Below are 26,959 nucleotides of genomic sequence, written 5' to 3'. Positions count from 1 at the left end.
CTACATCCAGAAATAGAGCTTTTTCATTTTCTTTTTCATTTTCTTCCACTTTCATATATCAGGACTTCTAAACAATTATGAGAGTACTCTCATTCCTAATAGATCTACCTAGAAGCCTGATAAAGCTTTTTTTTTTTTTTTGTCTTTCATTTGTTTTCCCTTGAAACAAAGTTATGTTACGTAATTAGATGTTTGGATAGCTATAGTCCTTTATCTTAAGAGTCTGAAGCCATGGACATCATCCACAAGGCTGCTTGCTAAAAGATTGACCTGTGCTTTGCATGGGTTGCCACAGTAGGTTTCAGAATTTCTTCCGCCGGCTCATGAAATATGTAAATTAACTCTACCTGACTAAACCAGCATGTTTCTTTACACTGACAGTAGAAGCTATTTCATACAATCCAAATTCTATGCAATTTTGATTAATATTATAGCCTCTTTGCATTTCTGTAAACAGTAAGCTGACTCAATACAATTAAGTCTAACACAAAGATTCTCTCTGTGTATTTTAGTGTGTAACTAATTTATGTAGCTGTGAACATTTAAGCTGTTAATTTGCTCTCCTTTGACTTAGGGACGTTTGACTATTTTTTTGATCTTTAAAAATAATCTTCTTATCAAAAGTTGACAGTTTTCAACTTTCATTTCAGTACTGCTACCACATTGATACTTGTTCTTTAATTCTCAGAAAATTGGATGCTAAAATAAAAGCTTTGTTACATTCTGTCAGTCTTCAGCATTGTCATGTGTAATTTCAGTTCTTTGATGCATCTTAGAAGTTTTTGATACACCTTTTTAACATAGGTTTTCGTTGTTGTACACTTAGAAGTTAAAAATCCTTAAAGAAATGAGATAAATCAAATTCTTAGATTCTGAAGTATGTATCATAAAAGCAAAGCAGCCATGAAAAGAACCTGATAAAGCAAACGATTGTACACTATTGACTTAAAATCTGTCCAGATGTTTTTGCTTTCAAACTTTAGATTGACCTTTTGAACAATTCAATTTTCATTCCAGATGTATGAGTATCATGTTTCCCTGCACATAGAAAATTACGTCAATAAAAATGATCTCATTGATTATAGGTTTCTTAGATTTCTAAAAAGCTTTCAAGAGATTCCCTAAGCAGAAGTTTAAGAAACAAAGCAGCCATGGCACAAGTAGAAGGGTACCTGAAAGGATAAACAGATGGCTAAAATGTGAAAAACAGGGAGTAGGAATATATGCTAAATTTTTTGCAGTGCATAACACAGGTCTTGCATAACACACATAAGTTGTACTGTCACAGAAATGACCCAGAAAAAAGGTTGTTCAAGGGTTTGAAAGTCTCATGATAACCTGTTTTGAAAGGAGTAAGAATTAGGATCAACTGAATAATTTGAGAAGGACCTTCTGATGCTCAGTGATGAGACAGTAGAATGGCCAATGAAATCTAGGTTACAGAAATGTAGAGCATGTCCTTTTGGATGACAGAATGTCCCTCTGTATATTTATTTCCCTGGTGCTGTCTGGAGGTTGGATCAAAATTCCATTAAACCAATCTAGGAGATTCACCTCCTGGTGTTCTTGGCCTCATGCTTCCAGAGCTAGCTCTGTATCGTTACTCAACATCGAAAAGCTGTTCTTACTTCACCTTTGCATGTGTAAGCCTTGAAGAAAGTGTCCTAGCTGCCCGTTTCCACTGTGGGAAGCAGGTTCTGCTGTTCCAGCATAGCAGTTTGTTCTAACATGTATGTAGCTGTGTTTGGACCTGTTACGATACCACCATTTTACCAGTACTTGAGTGACCCCAGTAGCCATATTCTTTACATCTGTCCTCAGACATCTTGCTGTGCAGTCACGTATCAAGTACTGTGTCATTCCCAACATCTACAATCACTCTTGTAAGGGATCTTTTCAAACCACCACTGCTTAATTGATGGTTGGGTAGTGCATACTGTCATCTGTTGTTAGAAGACGTATGTGAGCCCCTCAAAGAAAATCTTTTGTACTCTGTTCATACACTGGTCTCCCACTTTCTTTTTTTTATCAGTCTTTTCCATGTAAGTCTCTGCACCTGAAAGGAATTGATTGAAGATGGCAATGATACAGAAAAGGTAGTGGGTACATTCTGTCTCATGCAATGTTAGTGAGTCAGAGGCTAGAGTGTTCCTGCAGTGGACATCACAAGGGACTTCAGTCTTTTGTGACTAGGATAAATACACCTTCTGTTAAAATGCATTTGTGAATTATCCCAGAGAAGAACACCATTACTGGTAAGGAGATTTTTTTCCCCTTGGTTTTGTGAAAGCTACAATCATTCAGAAATACGACTAACAAAGAACATCAGGATACAGAAAGGATAGGAATATGACTGCCCTTTCAGCAGAGAAGCCAGAGAAGATATTGGGTGAGGGTAAAAAAAAAAAATAACATTACAAAAAAAAAAAAAATTTGGTGATAAGCTTTGTTTCTTTGCCTATCTAAAATGTGCTGTGCTTAAGACTGCTGATAGGAGAATTCACATATGTAACACTTAACTAGAGTTTCACTGACGAGGGTTTGATGAAAAGAGAATTTATTTTTGCCTCTTGAATTAAGCTGTATGGTAAAAAGCTTTAAATTCATCTACTTTAGTGATATATGCATGGTCATAACAATATTTTGGTTTATTTTGTGCCTATTTATAAATTAGTTGAAGCAGTTGAAAAGTTAATACGATGTGAGCAAATTTTATCTCAAATGAAGTTCAATAGCTACTCATCAAAACAGATTTTAAGAGGGAAAGTAAAATTTTATTTATAGACAGTGGAAGACAATGTGCTATTTACAATTTAGGAAACTTCAGCAGACTCACCATTAAAAAAAAGTTTTTATAGGAACTAAAGTATCTTTTTGAGTAGACTGCTTCTTTTCTGGTTGTTTAGAAAAAAAGTAATGTCATATTGTAGCTATATAGGGTCCTGGTATGATACAGTTTATTTCTTGGATCAATAATGTCTCTGTCATTGCTCTTAAGGCAATGAAAGAAGTCTGGCAGAAGGACTGATTGATGTGGTACAGTAGGACTTCATTTTTTGCCCTAAACTTGGCTGGGACCTATATTGTTACCGGCTTCTACTTTATAGGTTAACTGCAGTTCATCTTTCCAGGTGGAGCACACGGCATACACACAGCTCTCTCTGTTTCAGCCCTTCCTGTTGCTTTAGAGCTCTCATTGTGATTCTGTGACTACTTCAGTCATAAAATCCTTTTCTGCTTTCATCTTGATTTCATAAGTTCTATAAAGAAAATGGAAGACATTCAGCAAATGGTCTACAGCAGCCAAATTCTCTGCATTGCTATGGTTTGAGTAGTTTATGAAAATTTTCAACTTTTACTGCTTTGAAATATTTCAAAGCATGCTAGCTTGTAACGCTTTTATTTTGGAGATTTTTTTTAGTGTAAATTTTCAGTAGCTTCCTATGTTTCCTTCCTTATAAAATATCCATTCTCTTTTAATTAATTATTCAGTGTCTTAAGCCAAACATTTAGATTTTTACATAGTTTATACAAAAGGTTATTGCTTCTGATTATGAACCCAGACTAACACAAATAGCAGATAGAGATAAAGAGCAGATAGACTTTTGGTAATTTCACTAACAAAATTGCACTTTAAGATTTTGTTATTAGAGTTATTTGTGGTAACTCTAATGAGTTATTAAAGCGAGTTATCTTAGCAGTTTTGTATGTCGCGATTTTCTAATGACTGCAAACATTCTGCCTTAAATTTATTCTCTGTGTTTTCTCTTAAGACTGAGTGTTAGTTTCAATATAGTAAGTAAACATACAATTTGGTATGCTGTAGATTACCTCCAAAGCCATCTCACCCCTTCCCGTGGTAACTGAGATGGGCCTTACCCCAAACTTCTGAAATCAATGGGAAACGAGTTCCCAGAAAGTCTATGCTATTCGCATTCAGGAAGACGCTAATTTAGGGAATTTAATGTATTTTCACAACTATCCTTTTTGGATCCTTACTACAGCAGGTGAAAGCAAGAACTCTAGCGACTGTAATTGATTTGGGAATGAGGTAAGAGATTTGTTAATATACAGCATTGTTACTGATGCTGTTTTGCAATCTGCTGAATACAGAGAAGCATCTTGCAGTGACAGTGAGTTATCAGTAGTGCTTCTTCTGGACCAAATACATTCAATATGTAACTCAGAGTTTAAAATGATTATTGGCCCTTAGGAATTGAAACAGAGCCTTCACTGTATTGGTGTATTAAAAATACCATTACCATGAAAATTACCATTTCACTAAAGAAAAAAAATGTTTCAATGTTATTTATGCTTAGTTATCTTCTGGGAATGCAACATGAGTATAATTTGCTTTTTTCTTAACTTCAGTTCATAAGAAATTGACACACTGCTAGCTGCCATATGTGTCCATCTGTTTGTCTTGCAATTTTTTAGCTCATCTTGCTAATTGGGTCCTTTGCCCTCTGCTGGATCTATTCCCTGGGTTTACACTGAATAATCAGTTAATTTCATGTGGTACTTCCAATAAAAGTTTTTGAAAAAAAGAGGTTTAAGGTAGCTATCATATTTTTCATAGATAAATATAACTGTATTAATTTTGCTGTTTACTAAGCATGGGATTATGAAATGGGATTATAAATCTGTGTTTGCTTTTCATATTTATTTCCTAATAAGCAATTTAAAAATTTATATAGCCAAATGTTTTCTGTTAATTATATTGATTTTTTATTATACACCAATACTATAATTAAAGATGAATTAGGTTGACATATTTCCTCCATATTTTTTGTCAAGCCATAAAATAATTAACAAGAGAAAATTACCTGCTCATCTTTGCTAGTGTAAGGAGAAGATGCAGAGAACAGCTAGCTATTGAGATTGTATAGTTAATAAGCAAATCATTGTTCCAAATTTTGATTAGTACATGAAAAGAAAGAAATCTACCTAAGGTACTTAAATAATATGCCACAATTAGAAATAATAGTAGAAAATAAACAAAAACCACTAATGTAACCCATGAAACCATACTAATATATTTGATGTATCTTTCGGCTTGCCAGATATGGACCAAACAAGACCAGATAATTGAATGTACTACAGTTACATGAAAATTAAAGTTTATCCTTACACATTGACATTTTTTTGACATTGATCCCTCTGTAGTCTAGGAATTACAAAAAAAAAAAAAAGAAAGAAATTCTAGTCTTATTCATGTGTATGTCTCTGCAAGACTGTGGCTTAAGGAACCAATTTATCACTGTGAGTAATATTTGGAATAATACAGTGTAAGGACTAAAGCTTTCTAATTTTTAAGATCGCTTAACACATTTGTGAGTGTTAAAACAATTTAAAAATTAGGACATGATATATAGTATTTGTGGTATCTATGGTCTGTACTAGGGTGTAAATTAACTACATGCAGTATGGATAGACTTGGTGGATTTTTTGTTTGTTTTCTAACAGAATACTTCAGATTTTAGAAGGTGATCACATAAATTAGATGTTTTCTTAATTTCGCTCTTTATTGGAACAAAGAGAGTACAACCTATCTAATCAGAAATTGATTGTATGTTTCTCTAAAGCCCATATTACAATGTCAGTTTACAATGCTTAGTGCACAGCATTTCATCTCTACCTCTGTATCCCAATCCATGTCTGTATGATTAAGTGTATAGCTAAAAGTAAGAAAGAAAAAGAAAACTGAACCCAGGTAGAATTGCTGTGCCACAGCACTGATGTATCAGGAAAATTCAAGCTTATGTAGGGGATAGGTAAGTGAAGCATACAGACCTCAGTTTAAGGGAGTTCTAGCAAAGTGCTGATGACTGCTGTCTGTTCCCACCATTAGACTGTCTAAGCTTCACACAAAGAAAGTATGCTGGATTGTATACTGATGCTTCAAGGAGCATAGCAATCATAGACCAGTAGATGCAGAGACAGATCTCAGTGTCACAAAACAAACACCAACTGGCAACACTGCTGGGATCAGTCGGTACAGATTTCTCTCCTTTTAATTTTCTTTTTCCCTTCTCTCTTGCTGAGAAACCAAAGAGGAATAACACTCATCTGCTTCCATTCTGCTTGATGTTTGCTCAGACAACATGGACTGGGGATTAAATACATGAACCTAGTATACTTGAATTAGTGCTCTGTAGAGTCAGTTGGTAGATGTGAGCAACATTCCAAAATATCATAGTGTTCAACGCAGGAAAGAAAGAGAAAGGTCATGACTGTAAGAGGTCAGCTTTGAGGAAGACTCTCAAAGCAGGCTAGAGATTTGGGGGGGGGGAAAAGCAAAAGAGCAACCAGCAGATAGACTCCTAAGAATTGTATGTCACTAGAGAGTAATACTTCCTGTGTAAATCAATGAACTTAGTAAAGTAATTAACACTGAAGATACAAACTACCATTTGGGCATTTAGTAAAATCAGAATTAAGAACTGTGTAAACCAATGCATTTCTTGGAACCAGAAAAAAAAATGCAGAATTTGGCCCAGAAAGCATCGTCAACCCATTTGTTTTCATGCTTTAGGACATGATTCTGGTAAGTGTAGCCCACTTAAACTTTCTATTCCCAATTCCTTATATGACTTGTCCATTCTAAGCCATGGTTTGAGGAGTAACCAAGTATCCATCCGAGATTGCCCACATAGTTATGTCAGATTGATTGAACGTGGGTGAAGAAAAACCGTCACTACCACCAATTTCATGAAAAGAAGACGTCTGGTACTAGCCAGCAAACCACTGACTGGCAATGAGATGTGTATTAAAACTATTCTCTTGCAATGAAAGACAAGGGAGGGATGCAAAATCCTTTTAATATGTGGGATATAAAATCCTTCTTAAGCATAAAGATACAACTAAATACAGAAGAATCTCCTGAATGCTCATTTGTCTTTTGGCCTCTCCTGTAGAGGTTACGTTGTATGATTTAATGGGTGTACTGGTTTCCTGTATCATGTTGGGGAGCGTGTTATTGGAAAACATTCATTGTGTACAGATTTGTTGCTCACATAGGTAGTCTCACTAGTCTTAGAGGCCACTGTCCTTTATCCTGTAACCTATATCTTAAGCATCAAGAGCAGAAGGGCTATATGCCAGACTGGTTATTAAAACAGTTGTCTGAGAATACTCTTCCTCCTTTGTTCAAGGTCTGTCTCTTGTGGCTGATCTCAATATGGTAAAGCTTCCCTTTGGAAGTTTACCATCTGCTCTTGTCCTGATCTCTCAGTGTGCAGTCTTCATGTGAAGCATCGTTACTACCTTCCTTCCCTATCATTTTCCCAGCATTTTTCCCCAGCAATAGTCCAAACACATTTTCATTCCACTGCTTCCATACAGTTTCTGAGTATGTAACATAGAGATGTGTCATTGTCTTCACCTTTTTGCAGTCTCTTGGTCATCCATGTGGCTGCAGGACGAGCATGGCTATGTGAATCTTCAGTAACCACATCCAGGAACCTCATCATGAAAGTCAATACCGCAGGAGGAAATTTCTCTTCAAGCCCTAGGTGATAAAGTAGCAGTCCCTCCTTGATTCAATGTTAAAAATTTAAGGAGAATACAAGTATCTAAAATAGTGCTTCTCTCCCTATACCATCTTCCAGAGAAAATCTGAATATAGTGACCAGATCTTTTCTGCTTGAACTACTTCAGTAACCTAAAAAAAAATCATCCTTTTTGTTTCCTCCATCCTATGGCAACCAGTAGAGACCTGTGGGCAAATCTGGGGGTTTATGTAGTCACTCAGGGATGTGTTAGATTTTATGTCTGTTTTTAAAATGCAGCTTCATACATGGTTTTTTGGTTGTTTGTTTTGTCTTTTTCTTTTGGAACTACTATATGTAAGGCAGACAAGGAGTATTAAATTGTATAAGAAATAAAAACTACTAGCTATTGGTAGTGAATCAATATATCCACAAATTTTAGGGAAAGCTTAAAATCCAAGCACATTGAGCAATTAATAAGAAAAAAGAAGAACATTAAGCATCTACTCAAGCTTGTTTAAGAATATAAAAATTAATTGGTCAGCTCTTGATGTTTTTGCCAAGCCCAGAATCAAATTTTAAGGATCCTCTAAGGCAGGTAAAATTGGTCAATTATAAATTGAACAACCGTAATTAAAGAAAAAGAGCCCCAAAGGTATGTGCCCATTCTGAAAATCTGAAAGGCTTGGAACTAACTACTCATACATTACTGGTCATCCTTTAAGGCCTCTTCCAATCAATATTCCAGGAAACATCAAGAATACTTCTGTAGAAAATGCTAGAAACCGTACAGAGGACCGTAAGTCATGGTTAAACTGTGTACTGCAGGTAATTATACTGTGAATAAAAGGGTCCATTTTATTTATACAGTAGCTGATTGGGACAACACACTTTTACACTGATTTTGGTGCTTATCTGCTTTGAAATATTAAAACAAATAAATAAATAAATAAATAGTGGGCCAGAGGCTGTCAGACACCTGTATCTTGGGAAAGGGTCATTGAGTTTCTGGACATTGTTTCCTGCTGGAGGGCCTGGTCTGTGACTTGGCTTTAGGTTTGGTCCTGCAATAGTCATCTAAGAGCTGATGGACTGTGTGCTAGACTGCCCAGCTGAAAGTGGAGCAGCCTGCTTAGGTACTACTACAGCTGTCCAGACAGTAAATGAGTTGATCGTATGAAGTAGAACACAGCTGTTCTTGCTTCAGCAGATGTAAAGCTACTGAAGAGTGAGGAGTAAAAGTGTAAAGTAAAATGTTTTGATTAAATAATAGGGAAAAAAATGTTAATCGTAATTTCAGTTTCTTTGACTATTGATTCCAAACTATTACAGGTCACAAGTTCACAGAAGAAGAAACTTTGTCATTTGTTGATGGTGTTTATTATTAAAATCAAACCAGTAGTCGCCTGGTCAGCACAACGAGAGTAGCTGAGTGAAGCCTACTGCATTTTGTTGACTGTTTCTGTACGTGGCTCTTGTTTTTTTTCAAAATAGCCTGTCAGAATGGGATGCCTAATTATAATAAGCATTGCTCTGGATAGCACTCCAAAAGAAAGTTATGCATGCTTTTATTTCTTGCTTAAACTAATTGAACTATTTATTTTCCTAGTATGTTCTGACTGTACTTTAAAAAGTATGGTGTCAGATTCCTAAAGGCTGCCAAAACTGCTGGTTTATATCCATCAATTGTAAGTCAACAGTTTTACAACAGTTACTCTGCTTGTTGTGGTTACCCACAGCTCGGCCTCGTGGATAATGCTTCAAAATATTTGATAATTGCAGTATCCCCACACCTAACTTAGGCATTTCAATCAAACAAGAAATAGCTTATGGTCTATTCCCCAGCTGATTATAGCTTCTTCTATATTAAAAGGGCTACGCTTATAATTTAATTGCTTATGCCAGATGGCAAGTTCCTAATTAAATACATTTCTCATGTGCCTAATTTTTCTGCTTGCATTTTGGCAAAGCTAAAATCTCGAAAGGGCCAACAGATTGCTGGGGTATATTGTTAACATTAATATTGTTATTTTTACAGTCTTATAGTGAATGGTAGCTCAAAAAACATTTGATGGTTCAAGAGCTGTGACTTGACTTTTGGCAGTAAGGCTCTACTTCTTTACAAGTTCAGATCTTCAAAGCAGATTCTTAAAAATAGTTTGCTCTACAGTTCTGTTCTTGCTCTTTAAAGGCTGTTTGAATTTTTTCCACAGGTCAGAGCACAAATTGCTATCTTATTACGGTGGTTGGTGAGAAAAGTTGTTTTTCCTTGTTCTGCTTCTTTTCCATTGGCCTTCTCTGTGTTTTCCTAGAACCTCAGGAGGGTAAAAATTCCTGAGCATATCAGCTAAATGCTGAGCTTCCATTGTCTGCCTGATGAGGACAATCATCTTGATTGAGAGATTCTAGAGTAAGTACATCAATCTGGCATTCTGAACTGTGGTTCAGTACAGAATATCCACAGATTGATCTCAGGAAGTCGTCGCTTAAATTACACTTTCAAACATACCTGCATTTTGTTTACCAAAGATTGCCCAGGCCTTCAAGGTGGAGAGTTCTTTCGTTCACTTTTCTGTGAGTTGATGCTACCCATATGGTACCTAACGTTGTGATTTTGAACTGGTAAGGTTTAGAAGTTACACAGCAGTGAGGGAGTTGGATTCTTGCAGGATCATCCAGAATGAAAACGGAAATGCTACAAAACACTGTGTACTTCTAGTTTCCGAAATAATAGCTAATGTGTATGTGTGTTAGGCTGGTTTACTTTATAGCACTAAAAATGCTTATTATTCTGCCATTTTTCTCCTTCCCGTTTTTGTAATTTTAAAACATTAAGATCTTTTTCCTGACATTCTTTTGGTGAGTCATAGAGTGTAGTATGATTTTGAGTGCAAGATTAAGAGTAATCTGCCTTAGAACAGGACAATTTGTGAGATGTAAAATCATTAATCATTCACTTTTTTATAGCATAGTTTTAAAGGAATAAAAAGTGCTTTGAGAACATGGCTTTTTTTTTGTGGTTACCAAAAGAAACTCCCACAAATAATTGGTATTGGATAAAAGTTTTTTCCTACAGTCTGCGAGAAATGATTTCATTCAGTAACATTGGGAATACGTCTGATTTCAGAGAGTACTTAATTATAACGTGGCATGTGTTGTGCAAACTGTTGAAGAAAAGTGTGTCCTTTTGTTCATTAAACTATCTCATCCTACTGCTTAAGATGCTTTTTTAAATACAGGTGAATGTGGCAGACTGCCTAACTTAGGTTTTTTTTGTTCTTCTTACTTACTGTGATCGATTAAGAAAGACCTCATGGAATCAGAGAAGGTTGGTCATTGCTTAAAGACATTGAAATATAGTCCAGAAAAGAAGACTTCAGAAAATGCAAGTTTATCAATGAGTAAAAAAGGCAGAGAGAAACACAGCAAAGGGGCTAGGAGCCTGCAGCTCAAGAGGAACAACCAAGATGAGAAATTGCCGCAAAGGCCAGGGAGCTGTGAGTCAGATTTCATGAGTGATAAAATACAATCTTCCTTGATTCTGAAGGAAACTTCAGAGTTTTCTGCAACTCATAAACTCATTGAGGTGACACATATCAGGTATGAAAGCAAGGATTCTCTTTGAGCAGAGAGAAATGGGTAGGAAATTACTTATTTATAAACTTTCTTTGGTTTATATTCTGCCTCACCTTGCTGATTTTAGGTTCTCTACTAAAAAATAATAATAATAATAAAATTATATTTTGTAATGTAATTGAGATTTAAAAACTTCTGCTTTATTTTGAGGATTTCACTGTAAGGGGAATATTTAAGCAGATACACTTTTAAGTTCTGTTTTATATGTGTAAATATAAAATATTTAGAAATAGATGATGTAAACATGCAAATTTCTTATCCATCTGGCATCTTCATTATTGCTGTTTTTAACTGAACATTTATGGGAATATTTGAACACAGGCAGTCATGTAAAATGAAAAAAATTATTATTTTTTTTTCTAGATTATTCCTAAATAAAATGTAGGATACAGATTCAGTATATACTTATTGTGCTCACTCATTGGTTTATACAAACATCCCCATTTCTCTTGGACCCATATTTAGTTAGGTAAATGACCATATTTTACTTACTAGCTAAGACAGACATTTGGGTTAATTCCTAACAAAGTTTAGTTCTTTTTTCTTTTCCTGTTTTCTTTTGTTAGCTTTTAAATTTCAGTTCATGTTTTTAGAAGTACTTCTGAGAATTTGAAAGCTGACTCTGTGAAACAAAATAAGTTCTCTTTAGGACTCAACAAATTATTAAGAATGTTTTCATATAATTTATACTAGCTAGACAAAGTCTTACTCGTTCTCTTTTTTTTTTTTTCTTTCAGCATACATGCTGATCTGAATTATTACCATTCACAGTCACATTTTCCAGTGGCTTAACAAAGAAGCACTACATTAGCACTACACCTTTTCTTAGAAATCTTTAACTAGTTGTTTATCTTTTTCTTACTGTTATTAATGACTACAGTTTTAGGAAAATAAAACTTGTGCAGGTTTCTCCTATGGAAATAATTCAATACTCGCTTGCTCCAAATATAAAATTGTAACCCACTAAAACTTTCCTGGCATTCGGTCTGTCAGGGAATGAGCTCTGCAACCATGGTTCCTGTTAGTGTCCTGGCCAGAGCACTGTAATTTTCATGTCTCCACTTGGCTTATTCTAAATCTTTTGAAACAGGAAACATTTTTCTTTTATGTGCGTGAACTCCCAAACCCACCCCACCCCTCCTCCCCCATGCTTTTACTTTTCTTTTGGGGAATATGCATGCTGGTACTTTTCTTGACTGGAAAACTATTCAAACTAAAGAAGCGGGCACTGAAGCACAGGATTTAAACTAGGCTTTCTGTCACGTTTTTATTTCAAGTGCAGATTAGATGTAGCTATCTTACTATGTTAGTATTAAATATATTTAATTATGTAAGTATTATGTATTAATACAAAATTGTTATAATACATAGAGTATAATAGATGTAATTATTTAATCATAATGTATCCTTATGTATAGTGAAATATTAAATATTCTTGACAAATAACATGAAGTTTGATGATAAAGGAAAATGGGGGTCTTTTTAACATAGAAAGTCAGCTATACATCTGGTGTATCTGTAAGTAGGAAAAGAAACAAGAAAAAAGAATGGAGATAAAAGGAATAGCAACGAGGTCTCCCTGAGCATTCTCTTCTCCTGGCTGAACAACCCCAGCTCCCTCCCCCTCAGCAAGCACACAGCAGAGGTTCTCCAGCCCTCTGATCATCCTCATGGCCCTCCTCTGGACTCGCTCCAACAAGTCCATGTCCTTCTTCCAAGGTCCCTCTGGATGGCATTCCTTGCCTCCAGCATGTCGACCACACCACCCGGCTTGGTGTCATTGGCAAACTTGCTGAGGGAGCACTCCGTCTCATTGTCCATGTCACTGACAAAGAGATGTAGTCAGTCAGCTTTCTGTTTGATGCAGTCAGATGACAGCCGTGCATTTGACTTGAATTCTTCAGAGTTCAGATATCCCAAGGCAGAAGATTAGAATATCCTGCTCTGGAAGTTTAGTGGGTTTGAGACTTTTGCTTTACTTTTTAGTAAAGGACAAGTGATGTAAAAGTTCAGACCAAAGAACATAAAATATGGTTCTTTCTATGATGATTTCCAGTACTGTTGACTGTTGTGGAAGTTATTTGACATGCATGTGCAGAATATAACTGTAAATACACTTTTCTACATGTCTCAGACTGTCTGCAGGTGGAGCTGAATTAGCATAGTAAATCATGCACCAAAATAAAAATTCCAATGCACAAAAGTATGAACCCATTAAAATGTGCTTTAGTCCATTGTCCTGTGTAGAATTGCATAGAGTTCCGTATAAATCAAAGTATACATTTCTGGTTTTCTTCCTGAGAAAAAGCTAACAATTAGCTTCCACAAGCCAACATTAGTTGAATTTCATACCTGGTACAATAAAAGCATTCTCCAAATTGTAAAATAGGACAAAATCATTCTAAATCTGCTTGGACATTCAAGATTTTTTTTATTCTCTTTCTGCAGTATTAGGTTTGGCAACATCTTTTGCCTTCAGGATACTACTGCAGCAACATCTCTCCATGTCTTCTAGTCAGCATAAAAACTGCAGACTGCAAATGAGTCTTTCACTTCTCAACTTGCTTCTTGAAAAGAGTCTATAATACTGAGCTTAAATGTTTGCTCCTTAATTTTTTTTTTTTGTTTAAAGAAGTCTAATCTTACATCTATTCTACTTCACCTGTCAGGCTTATTTTTGCAGAGTACAGCAGTAAGCACAATGTACATGTGCAGTTTTTAACTTGCTGCCTCACTACTTAGCCTCTTTAAAGGCTCATGCAGAGTTAAACTCCCAGAAATAAAGGACTTATTTAACAAAAATATGTAAAGATACAATCCAAGCAGAAGATAAAAATTAATAAAACACAAAAAATCAACAAAAACTACCAACAAAAAACAAAACTAGCCCTCTGTTACAGTTTGAATCTGCTTGGTAGAGGTGTGGCAGCAAGGAGTTGGGAGATAACAGCTGATGCAGAGATTGAAACACTGATAAGATGATTGGGAACAGACCCACAGCCAGCTGTTCATGTTCACATATGGAAAAATTTAGTTGAAACCAGACACAAGGGCCTGCTGTGCACTGACACTCTGGGCAGTTGGATACTTATAAATAAGTCCTTTTATTTTTATCTTGTCTTGCTTAGTCATTTTGATATTTTTCTATATTAGAAGTATACTTGTTCATATGCTATTAAAAGTTAACTATTTGGGGTTTCAAAGCTGTTTTGAACCTCCTTGTATGTGTTGGCATAATGAAACAGTCTAGGCAAGTGTGTTTTAAAGCCTTGTGTATTTGGGTTCCTATCACTTTCTGCTCTTACATTTTATTGTGTTTATATTCCAAAATGTTGCTTTTGGAATATTTTCCACCTTGTGTAAGTAACTATTTAAAATGATCACATTTTTATAGCTCAAATAGGTGCAACATTATCTTTTAAACACTTCTTTCTATTTATATGTTTAAGATTAAGTCCTCGTTTAGCTCACTGTTTTGCTCAGGTTTAGAAGATGACATCCCTTAATGAGATACTCACTTTAGCCCTGTTCTTAGGAAGGAGCAAGGTCTCAGTCTATCCCAAAATGGCCTGCTCTCCTATCCCTTATAAATTTTTAAAAAAACATTGCAAAGACATCTAAATCAAAATGCTTTGGAGAAGAACACTGGAAAAATTTGTTTCCATCATTTCTTGTTTCATAACATATTATACCTTCTAAAAGCAGTGGAAAGTCAGGAGAAGTAAAAAAAAAAAAAAACCTCTTGAAAACGTGATGTTTCTATTGCATCATTACTCAAGCTCACAAGTGACTAACATGCACAACAAGAAAAATTAAAAAGATATGAACATTTTTCCTTCAGTTCTCAGCAGTCCAGAGATGACTAGTGACTAACTACCTTTTATATCTTTTGAACATTTGTTAATAAAATTATCCCCCAGTTTAATTCTTTGATAATTCAGTTGTGTTTTGCATTCAGTGATTCTAGTAGATACTTAGTTGTAGGGTTTTTTTTTTTGTTTGGTTTGGTTTGTGGGTTTTTTTTGTTTGTTTTGTTTTTATTTTTTCATTTGATAATTCCAGTAGGTGTAATATTTGATATGAATTTTATTTTTCCAAAGTATCTGCCGTTTTATCATTAACATAGGTTGCTATCATTTTATTATTTGACCTTTCTGAACTCTTATCAAGGGATTATTTAATATTCTATACAGGAAAACTTGGTTTTATCTGCTGTTGTACACCCTTACACATCCAATTTTAGCTATATTTGCTCTTTTCCATATAATCACAGTTGTTCAGCAGTAGAGGACTTCTATTCTCAGTTAGCTTCATTTTTAAGTATGGAGAAGGATATCTCTTGCAATGTAATTTTGGGAATACAAGAGAGTTGGGGTATCTTGTTTTCTTCTGAAGAGGGAGTGTTACTGACACTGACCAGCTTTTAGAGAAGTTGATACAAATAGGACCAAAGGACTTTTATGTCTCTTTTAGTTGGATGAATTAGTTAAACTGATAAATGGTGGTCGTTGTCTTCTCCACCGCTTTGTTGTCTTTTACTTTGAGGGATGAGCAGTTTATGAAATTTTGTAGGTATACGCAAAATTTTGGTTAAAACTGTAAACCATTTATATAAAGAAGTGACATATTTTGATGTTAGAATATTCAAACCACAATTTATGTATCTTTTTTCATTGTTTTCTCATGGTGTAAGTTTTTGTGTACTTCTTGAAATTAATAAATAATTATGTTTGTATTATAAATCTGGAATTACAGGAGTTTATAATTACCTACTACTTGAAACTCAGCCTCTAAATCCTGTATCTGGTTCTTGCTCTAGTTGGGCAAGTATTGGTATGAGGAGTCCTGTCAATGTGGAAGATAAATACGTTTGGTTAGTTACCTTTCCAGGACTAAGTTGCCAGTCACTGACTTTCAAAATCCAAACGAAAAGGAGGTTGGAAGTTTTTTGTGAGAAACAGGACATCAAGTTTCTTGGACTGGGACAATAATTACTTGACTCCAAGGAAGACCTAAGTTGTCATACAGATGCAGTGAGGCCCATGACTTAAGCCATTGCTCACTACACTAACACACTCTAATAGTAGATGGAATATTAACATTGCAAGAGAAGTCTTATTATTTTTCACATAGATTTTAGACTAAGATTTATTTCCCATTCACTATAAATAATGCTGATGATCCTGTTTTCAGTCCAAACAGGAGCTGTGTGTCCAGTGGTTTTTTTTGTTTGTGTTCCGTGAATTTTGGTCTATCACTTGTAAGATGTGGGCAGTTAAAGTACTCAGGAGGACAGTTCAGAATATACCCTGTTCTTTTCCCCATATCCATGAAAAATTTTCCTTTTTCTTTCTTTTCATTTGAATAGGAAGACAGCTGCCTTCAGATGATACAGAATTCACTGACAGTTGCTCTTGGTCCAATCGTGCTTCATGAGAACTTCAGAAGATACTAACTGAGGTATTTATTTGTTCTTTTCATTTTTAGAATTTCTACTTTGCAGATATTTGATAGGTAGAAGAACAGACAAAAGACATCAGGAATATAGACCAAGAGGAGTAATCGGACAGGGAAAATAGCACAGGAGTTCTGTCCATAAACAGCTACAGTGGCATGTAATCTAATCCATTTCTATAGCTAGGCACTATGTTAGGATATATATACATAAATTGAGAAATCAGTTAATTACAGATATGCCAAAAGGAAACCTATTAAAGTGCAGTTAAAATGTTGCTTTTGTTTTGGTCTTCTATCCACTTTTATGTGGTCCTCTGCTTATCTCCAAGAATGGACAAAAAGTTTTGCAAGAAATTGCTGGATGTGAATGCCCGATCACCTAAACAATGCCTGTCTTGAATCTTTCAAAAGCATCCAACATTTATAGGTTTCTTCCTCTCATACTGACATGGATTTTCAATTAAAGAGAAGCTTTTGTGTTAACACAATACTCAAATGTTTTCATCCCATTTTTCATAAATCCATGAGTTTAAATATAAAAGCTATTTTAAAGATGTTTATAAATATTTCATTATGACAACTATTTTTCTTTTTTGTCAGATATCAGTGAATTAATTCATTTGTATAGAAAAGAACTACTTCATTTGTGTATATAAACAATCTGATAAAGGATTAAAGGCCACAGAATTCATAAAAGAAAAAAAATATCTTGTAAGCCTGTGATCAGTTGGATTTGTGTCAGTCCTAAATTTATGATCTGCAGCTGTTGAATGTCTGATAGGAGCTTCATCTTTTAGAGCATGATAACAGTGTGAGTGCAGTGCTAGAAAAAAGGAAACATTCTGGTTTGAGAAATAAAATTGTCCAGACATATGGAGGATGATTACAATGCCTCACATAGCACACATCTACTGGACTTTTATTCAGTAAATCTTACAAATGTATGTTTTAATGGGTTTAAAACTGCAGACAGTTACCAGCATAGATTCTGAAGTATCATAGGTTGAACAGAAAGTCTGTGGTTCAGTGTTTGTATAGTCAGTTTAATGTAATCAGTGCAGGGCTGAAATTCTTGTTTTCTGCATTTGAAAACTCAAAGCTTAAATGACACGTAAGAAAGGTGTCTCATAATTTCTAAAAGATCATCTTAAAACATCTCATATATGAAACTTCTTTTTGTTTGTTTTATAAGGCTCTTGGTATTTATATACATCTTTCTTAAATATCAAGAGTAGCTTAACTTTTGGGGAAGGTTAATAACTGTTAATGTAATTGTTATATAAAATTCATATTATACTATTATAACTATGTTATAATCTATGTATTTGGTTTTTGAAAGGAACTTTATATACCAGCCAGTAGAATAATGGTTAGAATAGCATTAGTATTAAAAGTAGTATTTATCAAAAAATGACTTAAAATTTAGTTGGATATTACACACGGATTCAGAAAAGAAAACAGAAGTCCTTTTGTTCCTATTTTTTATTTTGTGCTCTTAACAGCTATGCTAATAGTATTTACATTCAAATTCTGTGAAGTGCTGCATATTCTTAGATTTTAATAAAGCAGTTGGGTTTTTTGATAAAACGGGTTGTGCCATTTTAGTATGCATTATGGATTGGTTCTATCTTACAGTGGGACAGTTCATTTCTAGAGTCAGCACACAACCATTTTAGCAGTAGAATTGGCTGCTTATGTCACAGATTAAAATTAGCTGTGTCTGTATGCCAGAGCAACAGGATGGAATGTAAAACACAGCCAAACATGTGAGCAAATTTTCTTCCAGTGATATTTGGCCAGGCCTAAAATATCTTCCACTCCAGATTTGCAAGTAGTGGAAAAGTTAGACAATTCTCTCTTGGGAAGGGTCTGATTGTAGTTTATTCAGAAGTCCACATTCTTTCAGATCTCTAAGGTAAGTAACATTTTTAGATTTCTTTTTATTCCATATTAAAATGTTAGCATATTAATGATCAAATTGGTTTTGGTTTGGTCTTTGCTTAATCTATGGATATTTTGAACTTCGCTCCAATCTGATTTTCTGTGCAACATATCAGGCTTTTTCTGTCCTCAATTAAGAATCATGTTGCTGCTTATACAATCCTTTTTAGTACCTAAATTTAAGTTTTAATTTTTATATAGTTATAGTTTTAGATTCTGTTAATTTAAGTATGTTTGTTTTAACAGTTAGAGGTGGTATTAAGTTGCAAAGTATAAACTTGCACTTGTGTAATATTAAGAAGCTAACTTTTAGTACTTTTTAAATTCTGTACAGTATCTTAGGAGTACTCACAGATATTTTTATACATATATAAATCTGATTTGCAGAAGTACATATCTGATGTCTGTAGTTTGAAGTTTTTCTGTTTATCTATCACATACTGAAAGTTAAATTCAGTAAAGAATGGATTCCTTGCTTCTGCTGAACACTTCTTTTTGGTATAACAGTGTGATACTAAACTTCTGTCTGAGGAACTGTTATCAAAATGAATTATTACTTCTTTGGATGTGAATCTAGCTTACTTGCATTAATAAGTAGTGTAAAACTGTGTATACAGAACTCCTTTTACAGGTTTCTAGTCTCCTTGAATTCAAATATACTTTCTCTTGGATAATTTCAATGACTGCAAGAAAATGGCTAAGTAAATATCAGTGGGTTAGTGACATATTATCAAATGATTTAGTGGAAGATACTTGGTGTGTCTCTGTCAGGTGCTAGCACTGAATATTTAATCATGCATCAGAATAAACTTTGTTATTACCAAAGTATAGGAATGTGATTTGACTGCATCAACACCAGTCACCTAACCTCCTTTTTATAGAGATACAGGAGGTTTTACCAGATCTAAAATACATTCTTGAGGAGGTGGCAAATCATGTCCTGGCCTCTCCATTTTCCATGGAGGGAGCCTAGCTAGGTCTGGCTGTTATCTGTGATTAGTAAGGTGAATTCTGGTCTGCACAGCTACATCCAAACGGGTGAACTGTAATAACTGTGTGCCAAAGAGTCCTGGAAGGTTTCAATTAGTTAAGATTTTTGTAGTTTTCAATTGCAATGCAGAGTCAGCACTGATGCTACCTTGGCTAAGCTGAATGTCTGTTTACCACCTACCTAAACAAATGTGATACACATGTATTAGATACAGACCTCCTTTTGATTACGTAATGAAAAACAAATGATGCTGTTACACCACCAAAGTGTAAGAACAACAGCATGGAATTAAATTAAAAATCAAAAGCTCTAAGTTTCTGTGTCTCTGTGGCGCAATGGGTTAGCGCGTTCGGCTGTTAACCGAAAGGTTGGTGGTTCGAGCCCACCCAGGGACGGGCTGCAAGGTTTCTGGTCGTGATCTTATGGAATGTGAGCCTGGCAAACAGCAAAGTCACGACCCTCACCTTTAGAAGAGCCAAATTCCAGCTCTTTAAACATTCCATTAGTGGATGAGATCCCCTGGGAAACAGTCCTCAGGGACAGACGAGCTGGTAACTCTTGAAGGACACTTTTCTTAGAGCACAACAGCTGTCCATCCCCGTGCCTAAGAAATCAAGCAGGGAAGGCAGGAAATGGAACAGCTCAGCAAGTACCTGATGGGCAAACTACAGCGTAAGAGAGAAATGCACAGGCAGCGGAAGCAGGGACATGGGGCCTGGGAAGAGCACAGGGATGCTGTCTGCACATGCAGGGATGGGATCAGGAGAGCCAAGGCACAGATGGAACTGAGCTTGGCAAGGGATGCAAAGAATTACAAAAAGTGATTCTAGAGCTACCTTGCTTAAAAAAGAAAGGCCAAAGAGAGTGTTCCCGTCTGACAAACAAGAAGGGAGAACTGGTAACGACAGACATGGAGAAGGCTGAGGTACTCAACAGGTTCTTTGCTGCAGTCTCAGCAGGTTCTTTGCTTCAGTCTCCACTGCCAGTCAGGCTTCCCACAGCTCTCAAGTCCCTGAACCTCTGGGCAGGGGCTCGGGCAGCAAAGTCCCTCCCACCACTGTAAGCAAAGAGCAGGTTTGAGACCACCTGATGGAACTGAACAGGTACAAGTCTATGGGGCCCAAAGCCGTGCATCCCAGGGTCCCGAGGGAACTGGTTGACGGAGTTGCCAAGCCTCTCTCCATCATGTTTGAAAAGTCCTGGCAGTCAGGTGAAGTCCCTGGTGACTGGAAAAAGGAAAACATCACTCCAGTTTTAAAAAGGGTTGAAAGGAGGACCCAGGGAACTACAGACCAGTGAGCCCCACCTCTGTGCCCACCTCTGTGCCTGGGAAGATCGTAGTATCATAACATCACAGTATGGTTTGGGCTGAAATGGACCTTAAAGACCATCTAATCCCAATGGCCCTGCCATTGGCAGGGACACCTCCCACCAGACCAGGTTGCTCAAAGCCCTATCCAACCTGGCCTCGAACACCTCCAGGCATCCACAGCTTCTCTTTGCAACCTGTGCCAGGGCCTCACCACCCTTTTAATGTATAATCATAAGGTTCCAATAATAGAAGATAAAATACTGAAATAAGTTTGTAATTACACAAATATGTGTGGCCATACTTAATATTGAAGATCTTCATGCAAAAAAATGTTCTTATTAATGGGAAAACAGTTTTCAAAGAACAGTTGAAAGGAAAAAAATGAATAAATTGTATCATACAAACCCAAGCCTCTGCCAAAAGTCAGAGAATAATTTTCTGGTCATATAAATTTCCTCTTTTTTGAGCAGCATTTGAGATTTATTCCAAAAGTAATGCCTTTTGTATGAGATTCAAATCACAGGTTCTGACATCTTGCAGTTTTTAATTGTTTTCATGTGTTGGAATTAAGTAACCTGGATTTCCTGTGGATTTAATTCTCAAAGTTGATTCTCTTAGATGTTTAATGAGGTTACTGGTGGTTTTCCATAACAGGGACGTTTACAAGGTGTTTCCTCATGCAGGTGTTCTAATATTTAATAAGTGTCTTCTTGTCCACTGCAGTCTCTCAGTGGAGCCTTTAATGGGCTTTATTCTACTGTTTTAAGTCTCATTTTCATGAAGCTTGTAGCAATGTATGATTACATCCTAAATTTTTCAATGATTCTAATATCTTTTGGGAAATATTTTGCAGAATATTCTCATTATTATTATTATTATTATTATTATTATTGTTGTTGTTATTATTGTTATTATTGTTATTATTATTATGTACTGGTCTTGATTACTCCTCTCATTGTCTTAATAGTCGATCCAATCTGCGATGTTTCAGATTTCAAGTTTGTTTCAGTACATGGAAGGCATCACAGTTTATCCAAATAAGATATGTCATTGGATATTGGTAGTTAATAGTATTCTCCAGTCCCTGCTGGCCCGCTTAAAGTACCTATAAATCAGTAAAAATTGTCTTTATTATGGGGCTTGAATTTTACTTGGAAAAACAAGGAAGAAAATGGACAGATTGAATGTTTACAAGCAAAAAGTAACAGGGAGGATTATTTTAATATCGGCATTCCCTGGGGGCTGAAAAATCACAGGAAGATATTTGGGAGACTGTAGTTACTGTTTGCCGGACTGAAAGTTTTCATTTGTTGATTGGGGTCTGGCCTGAATGCCAAACAAGAGAGGGAACATATTGAACACTCCCAAAAGTCAGCATGGATGAGGCAGATGAGGCTATGTCAGATTTGGTTCCCTCCACATAGAATCATAGAATGGATGTTCATCCTCTGATCATCCTCATGGCCCTCCTCTGGACTCGCTCTAATACTTCCATGTCCTTCTTGTGCTGGGGGCCCCAGAGCTGAACACAGGGCTCCAGGTGGGGTCTCATGAGAGCAGAACAGAGGGGGAGAATCACCTCCCTTGCCCTGCTGGCCTCGCTGCTTTTGGTGCAGCCCAGGATATAGGTGGCTTTCTGGGCCGCAAGCATACATTACAGGCTCATATTGAGCTTCTTGTCAACCAACACTCCCAAGTCCTTCTGTTCATAGCTGCTCTCAATCCATTCTCCACCCAGCCACCACCACATTCCTGTAGTAGTATCCAGATAAGCCTTGTACCTTCTTGTCGCACTGAAAGGCTTCTAACACGTATTCCTGTTCCACAAAAAGACAGTCATATTTGAGGGCTAGAGATGCATGTTTACCCAGAGGGGACCCTCAGCCAAGTTTTATGTGATATGGATGAAGTTTTATGAAGGACGGATGTAGTATACAATTTTACGTAGATGGAGACAGCTTTATGTAGTATGGGCAGCTACACAAACCAGGATAGGAGATGGTACATTTTTGCTGCTCATGCTACATTTCATTTTGCATGATTTCATGAGTCATTTAACAGCTATGTTCGGTGCATGTAAGAAGATAATGCTGGTAAGCAGAAATGCAGTTCATTTAATTCATTAGCATAACGCAGAAGAAACTGTTAAAAGTTATACTTGATAAAACCATTGCTTGTGTTTATCTGAGTACCCCAAATTCTTTTTGAATTTTATATTTCATTGAAATTCTGTTAGTAAAAACTTTCTGAGTCTGTGAAAAGTACTTAAAAAAATAATTATTTCCATATCTTTTATTAATTTTGCTTTTAGTTACACAGTTATTGAACTGATAGTGCTGTGATTCACAGCTGGTAATTTGCTTTGTTAACTGATTTTAATTATGTTTATGGAAGATAAAGCCATATCCCCTTAGTCATACTGAAAACATCTAAAATGCTAGCTAAATTAAGAACATTAAAATTACTGTCATCCTGTATCAGAAATACTCAAGTATCTAGTAAAATATGACTTTAACTCAGGAGAAAATTCAAACCTGTAAGTCTAGAAACTTGTCTAGAAATAAACTTTGAATTTGGGCTGTTGAGTAAGTGAAACATATAAATGGCTAAATAGTAAAATAAGGAAAGTAAAGAGTGCAGAAAGCTAAATTAGTTTCTCATCCTTTGCTTTATCAGAAAATTTAATTTTTTTGATACCTTTCCATTCACTTTGTGACTTTCTTCAGCATTCCCTTGGAACTTTCTGTCCCTATTTTACAGTGTCCACTTACGTTTTAGTTTTCTTTCCGGAGTGTACCCATTATTTAGCCTTTTCCTTTTATCCTCAAGTCTATTCAGTATTGAATTTACTGTACCAAGATCTAGCACCATGTACCTTCATTTTGTAATAAAATTGCACATAGAACGTTGTGTAGACTTTCCAAGAATCTGAGGTTAGAAAGCCTAATTTGTGGCTCTTTCTGTTCCTGGAGAAACGCTTAAATGAGAAATCACCATTCAGTGAAGTAAGTTGTTCTCTTGAAATAGGAGTCTAATTCAACCTGGAATGCGTGTAGTAAGCAGTCTGAACATGCACATAAGTGACAAAGAACCTTCTTAACAGCATGTCAGAACCTGTTCTTCAGCATGACATGCAGTTTTCTTTGGACTTACAAGAAATAGTTTAGGTAGTAGGTCTTAAGCCTCTAATTCTGTTGTCACAACTGTGATACAAGTTTCAAAGCTCTGAAACTAGTCAGTTGCTCATTGTTCATGGTCACAATTGTAAATAAAACTGTAATGGGTGCATACATAGCAGAAAGCAATTAGTAGACTTTCCTATTACTTTATTCCAAGTTTTTTTTTTATCTTCTGGGTTGATTCTCTGATCTCAGACTATAAAACCGATGGAAATGTTTAATCTGAATTTAAAAAGACAAGTTATACACATGCTCTATGAATGTTTTTCCCATATACGTCCAAAGAATGACTTTAGAAACTAGAGACATGCTTTCTGGAGAATGCAATGTGCTTGTTCTTTGATCCTAACAGAAAATGTTTTCAATTTTCCCAAAGTAGGATCTTTAAAATTAAGAAATGTGCAAACTATAAGTCTTACTTTTCAGATCACAGTATTAGATTTACTGATGTAAATCAACTTTAATGGAAAGTTAGGAATTTTAGTAATAACCATTTATTTCCATTTCAGTTAAAATATTTCCTATGAAAAATATCTACTTTGAGATACAAAAAGTGTATATGTTATGTTGAATGAGAGATTTTCCTCTGGTTTATTTTGGAATGCATACATACTCTACATGCACTTCTAGCTTTTGTTTATGCTTCATTTATTTTTACAGCTGAGTGAAAGATTAGCTATGTATTTTATAACTCTAACATCGTACCTGTTGGTTTTAATCCAGAAAGCAGCATATTCATCAAAAAGAAGTATTTACACATTTTACTGTGTTCTTCATCTTCTGTGTTTTTGCATTATTGCTTTGTCATAATCACTGAAGAAACATAGAGTCGGTTGCTACCTAAACATGTGAAGTCAACATCACCAAAAATAGCTTCTGCTGTACGTGTCATTTGATGATTTCCTTATGTTTCTAATACACATTTAAATGAATCTGTTTTCTCCTGTGTAAATAAAATACGTAATAAAGCCTTTATGTCCAGGACTGCAGTGCAAAAGAAGCACATCAATTTGTGTTAATTAACATTAAAAATTCATCAGAAAAGGGCAGACATCTAAAATATATAATGAGACATAGTATAAATAAGAAAGTATTTTGCTTCCTTCACTACTGAAAAGGAAAGTGAATTTTGAAATTGTAGTTTAGTTACATGTTAAAAAGGCACAGTTAAGGCTTTCTAGATGAAAAGTCAAATAATTCTTGTTTCATATTTTTAAAATCCTGTCTGTGATCAATCACTTAAATTAGGAAGGGAAAACACAAGGATTTCTAGCCTCTGCATCTAGTTCCATTGCTTTTTTCTTCAACGTATTTCCAACTTATGATTCAAAAAGGCTTCACAGAGTAGCATTATATCTCCATTTAATATGCAAAATCATTTAACAAGGCTAAATGCACAACTTTTCAAGGTTCTCAACCAACATAGGACTGCACTGGAGAAAGGATTTAGTGGTATTTTTATACATGAGAACCACCCAAACTTGTCAGGTTGTTTTTTGTGGTAAATGGATATCAGAGAGTAAAAAGAGTAGTCAGAGAAGCAAACATGTAACATGCACACAAAAATGAATTATATGCGTTCCTGTTCATTTGTGGAAGAAACTGGAGAACTTTCTGTGCTAGGACCCCACTGTATGGAGTATTCAACAAGGGATCTATTTCAGACTGGAAGAACTATTAAAAAGCTTATCTGTATGGGACATATAGATAAAATACATAGTAATATTTCAAAATCAGAAGATATTCACTGAAGACCTCTAAAAGTACTCAAGAATGAAATAGGTGAATTATTAGTGGTGATAAAAGGCCATTTGTGAAGGCTGGGAGAATCCTAGATTAATCTAGTCCAACCTTCTGCAGTACTTGATGAGGAACTTCATAGCAGACTCTTAGCAGAACATCACTTGTCCTTTGATCTGTCTCCTTTGATCCTTTCCCATAAACTCTTGAATGTCTCCTTTCCAGTTTCAAAGCAAAACTGTATGCATTTGACTCATCCCTTTGCACAGAATGCAACCCTTTTCCACCATGCCTCCCCAGCCTTTCTCTCCTGAGTGCTTCTAATCCATCCATTGCAACTCTCCGGTCATGTAGGCTATCCAAGTGTATTTCTGTAAGTCCAGTGGGGTCATTGCTCTAAGACTGTGCATGGACTTCTAATTGCTGTTGTTTGTTTCCTGTGCTGTCTTCATTCATGTACAGACATTGGAGATGTGCCCCAGTTATGCTGCTTTTATAGAGAAAGGGACAGAGCCTTCTTCATCATGCTGCCCCCCATGCATTCATTTCTCATAAGGATATAGCAGCACTCCCCTGGTACACCTAGATTAAAGCCTTCAACAAGTTACCAGAAATGCTCTTTCCCTACTTGGTCATATGGATCCCATCTCTTCTAAACAGTTCTCATTCCTCTGAGATTCCTGTGGTCATAAAAGCCAAAGCTCAGCTTCTGACACCAGCTGAGCAACGAGGTGTTAACTTGCAGAATGTGTCCACTGCTCTATGAACCTTTCTTTTTGACTGGAAGGGCTGAAAAGAAAAAGCAGCTGGCCCTTTTGCCCTTCACTTTCCCCCAGAGGTTCATAGTCAGGGTCATGCTCAGCGTCACCCTTACGAACATCATTGCTGACCACACAATGAGCCCCAAGGGCCAGATAAGCCTCAGTGTTCCCTCTGCAACACCCTAGGTCTGATCATGCAGCAAGCAGCAAAACTCCAAAAACATAGGTGAGGTCAGTGGATGGGTGTCTCGGTCCCCTCCTAGGGGAAATCTTCAGTGATTGTCATCACCTGTCACTTGCTTGTGCAGGTTGTCACCCTCCTTTTTTTTTTTTTTAACTTAGCTGAAGGACATTTCAAGACCGAATGACTGGGAACAAAAATGGCAGTGATCAGTGCTTACCACTGATAAGTGGTAAGCATAAATCACAGAATCACAGAATCATCTAGGTTG

General features: G+C 35.9%; 1 protein-coding gene and 1 non-coding gene across 9 annotated transcripts in view; both read left to right on the top strand.

The window, feature by feature from the left end:
* SGCG (sarcoglycan gamma) overlaps positions 1-26,959 on the top strand; it is a 139,062-nt gene that overhangs the window by 24,903 nt on the left and 87,200 nt on the right. For 4 of the 8 annotated variants that reach the window (XM_040543991.1, XM_040543996.1, XM_040543995.1 and 1 more), the window contains exon 2: positions 16,495-16,586. The gene's annotated coding sequence lies outside the window, so the exon portion shown is untranslated. Of the gene's footprint in view, positions 1-16,494; positions 16,587-18,375; positions 18,499-26,959 lie in introns of those variants that run through there. The other 4 variants (XM_040543994.1, XM_040543993.1, XM_040543992.1 and 1 more) reach the window with 3 other exon arrangements.
* Positions 19,837-19,910, top strand: TRNAN-GUU. The gene has a single exon. It is a non-coding gene; the product is annotated as a tRNA-Asn (tRNA).

This window comes from Cygnus olor, chromosome 1 (assembly GCF_009769625.2).
Source record: "Cygnus olor isolate bCygOlo1 chromosome 1, bCygOlo1.pri.v2, whole genome shotgun sequence".
NCBI classification, from domain to species: domain Eukaryota; kingdom Metazoa; phylum Chordata; class Aves; order Anseriformes; family Anatidae; genus Cygnus; species Cygnus olor.
The sequence above is the reverse complement of the archived record's forward strand: the minus strand, read 5'-3'. Positions and strand labels throughout refer to the sequence as shown.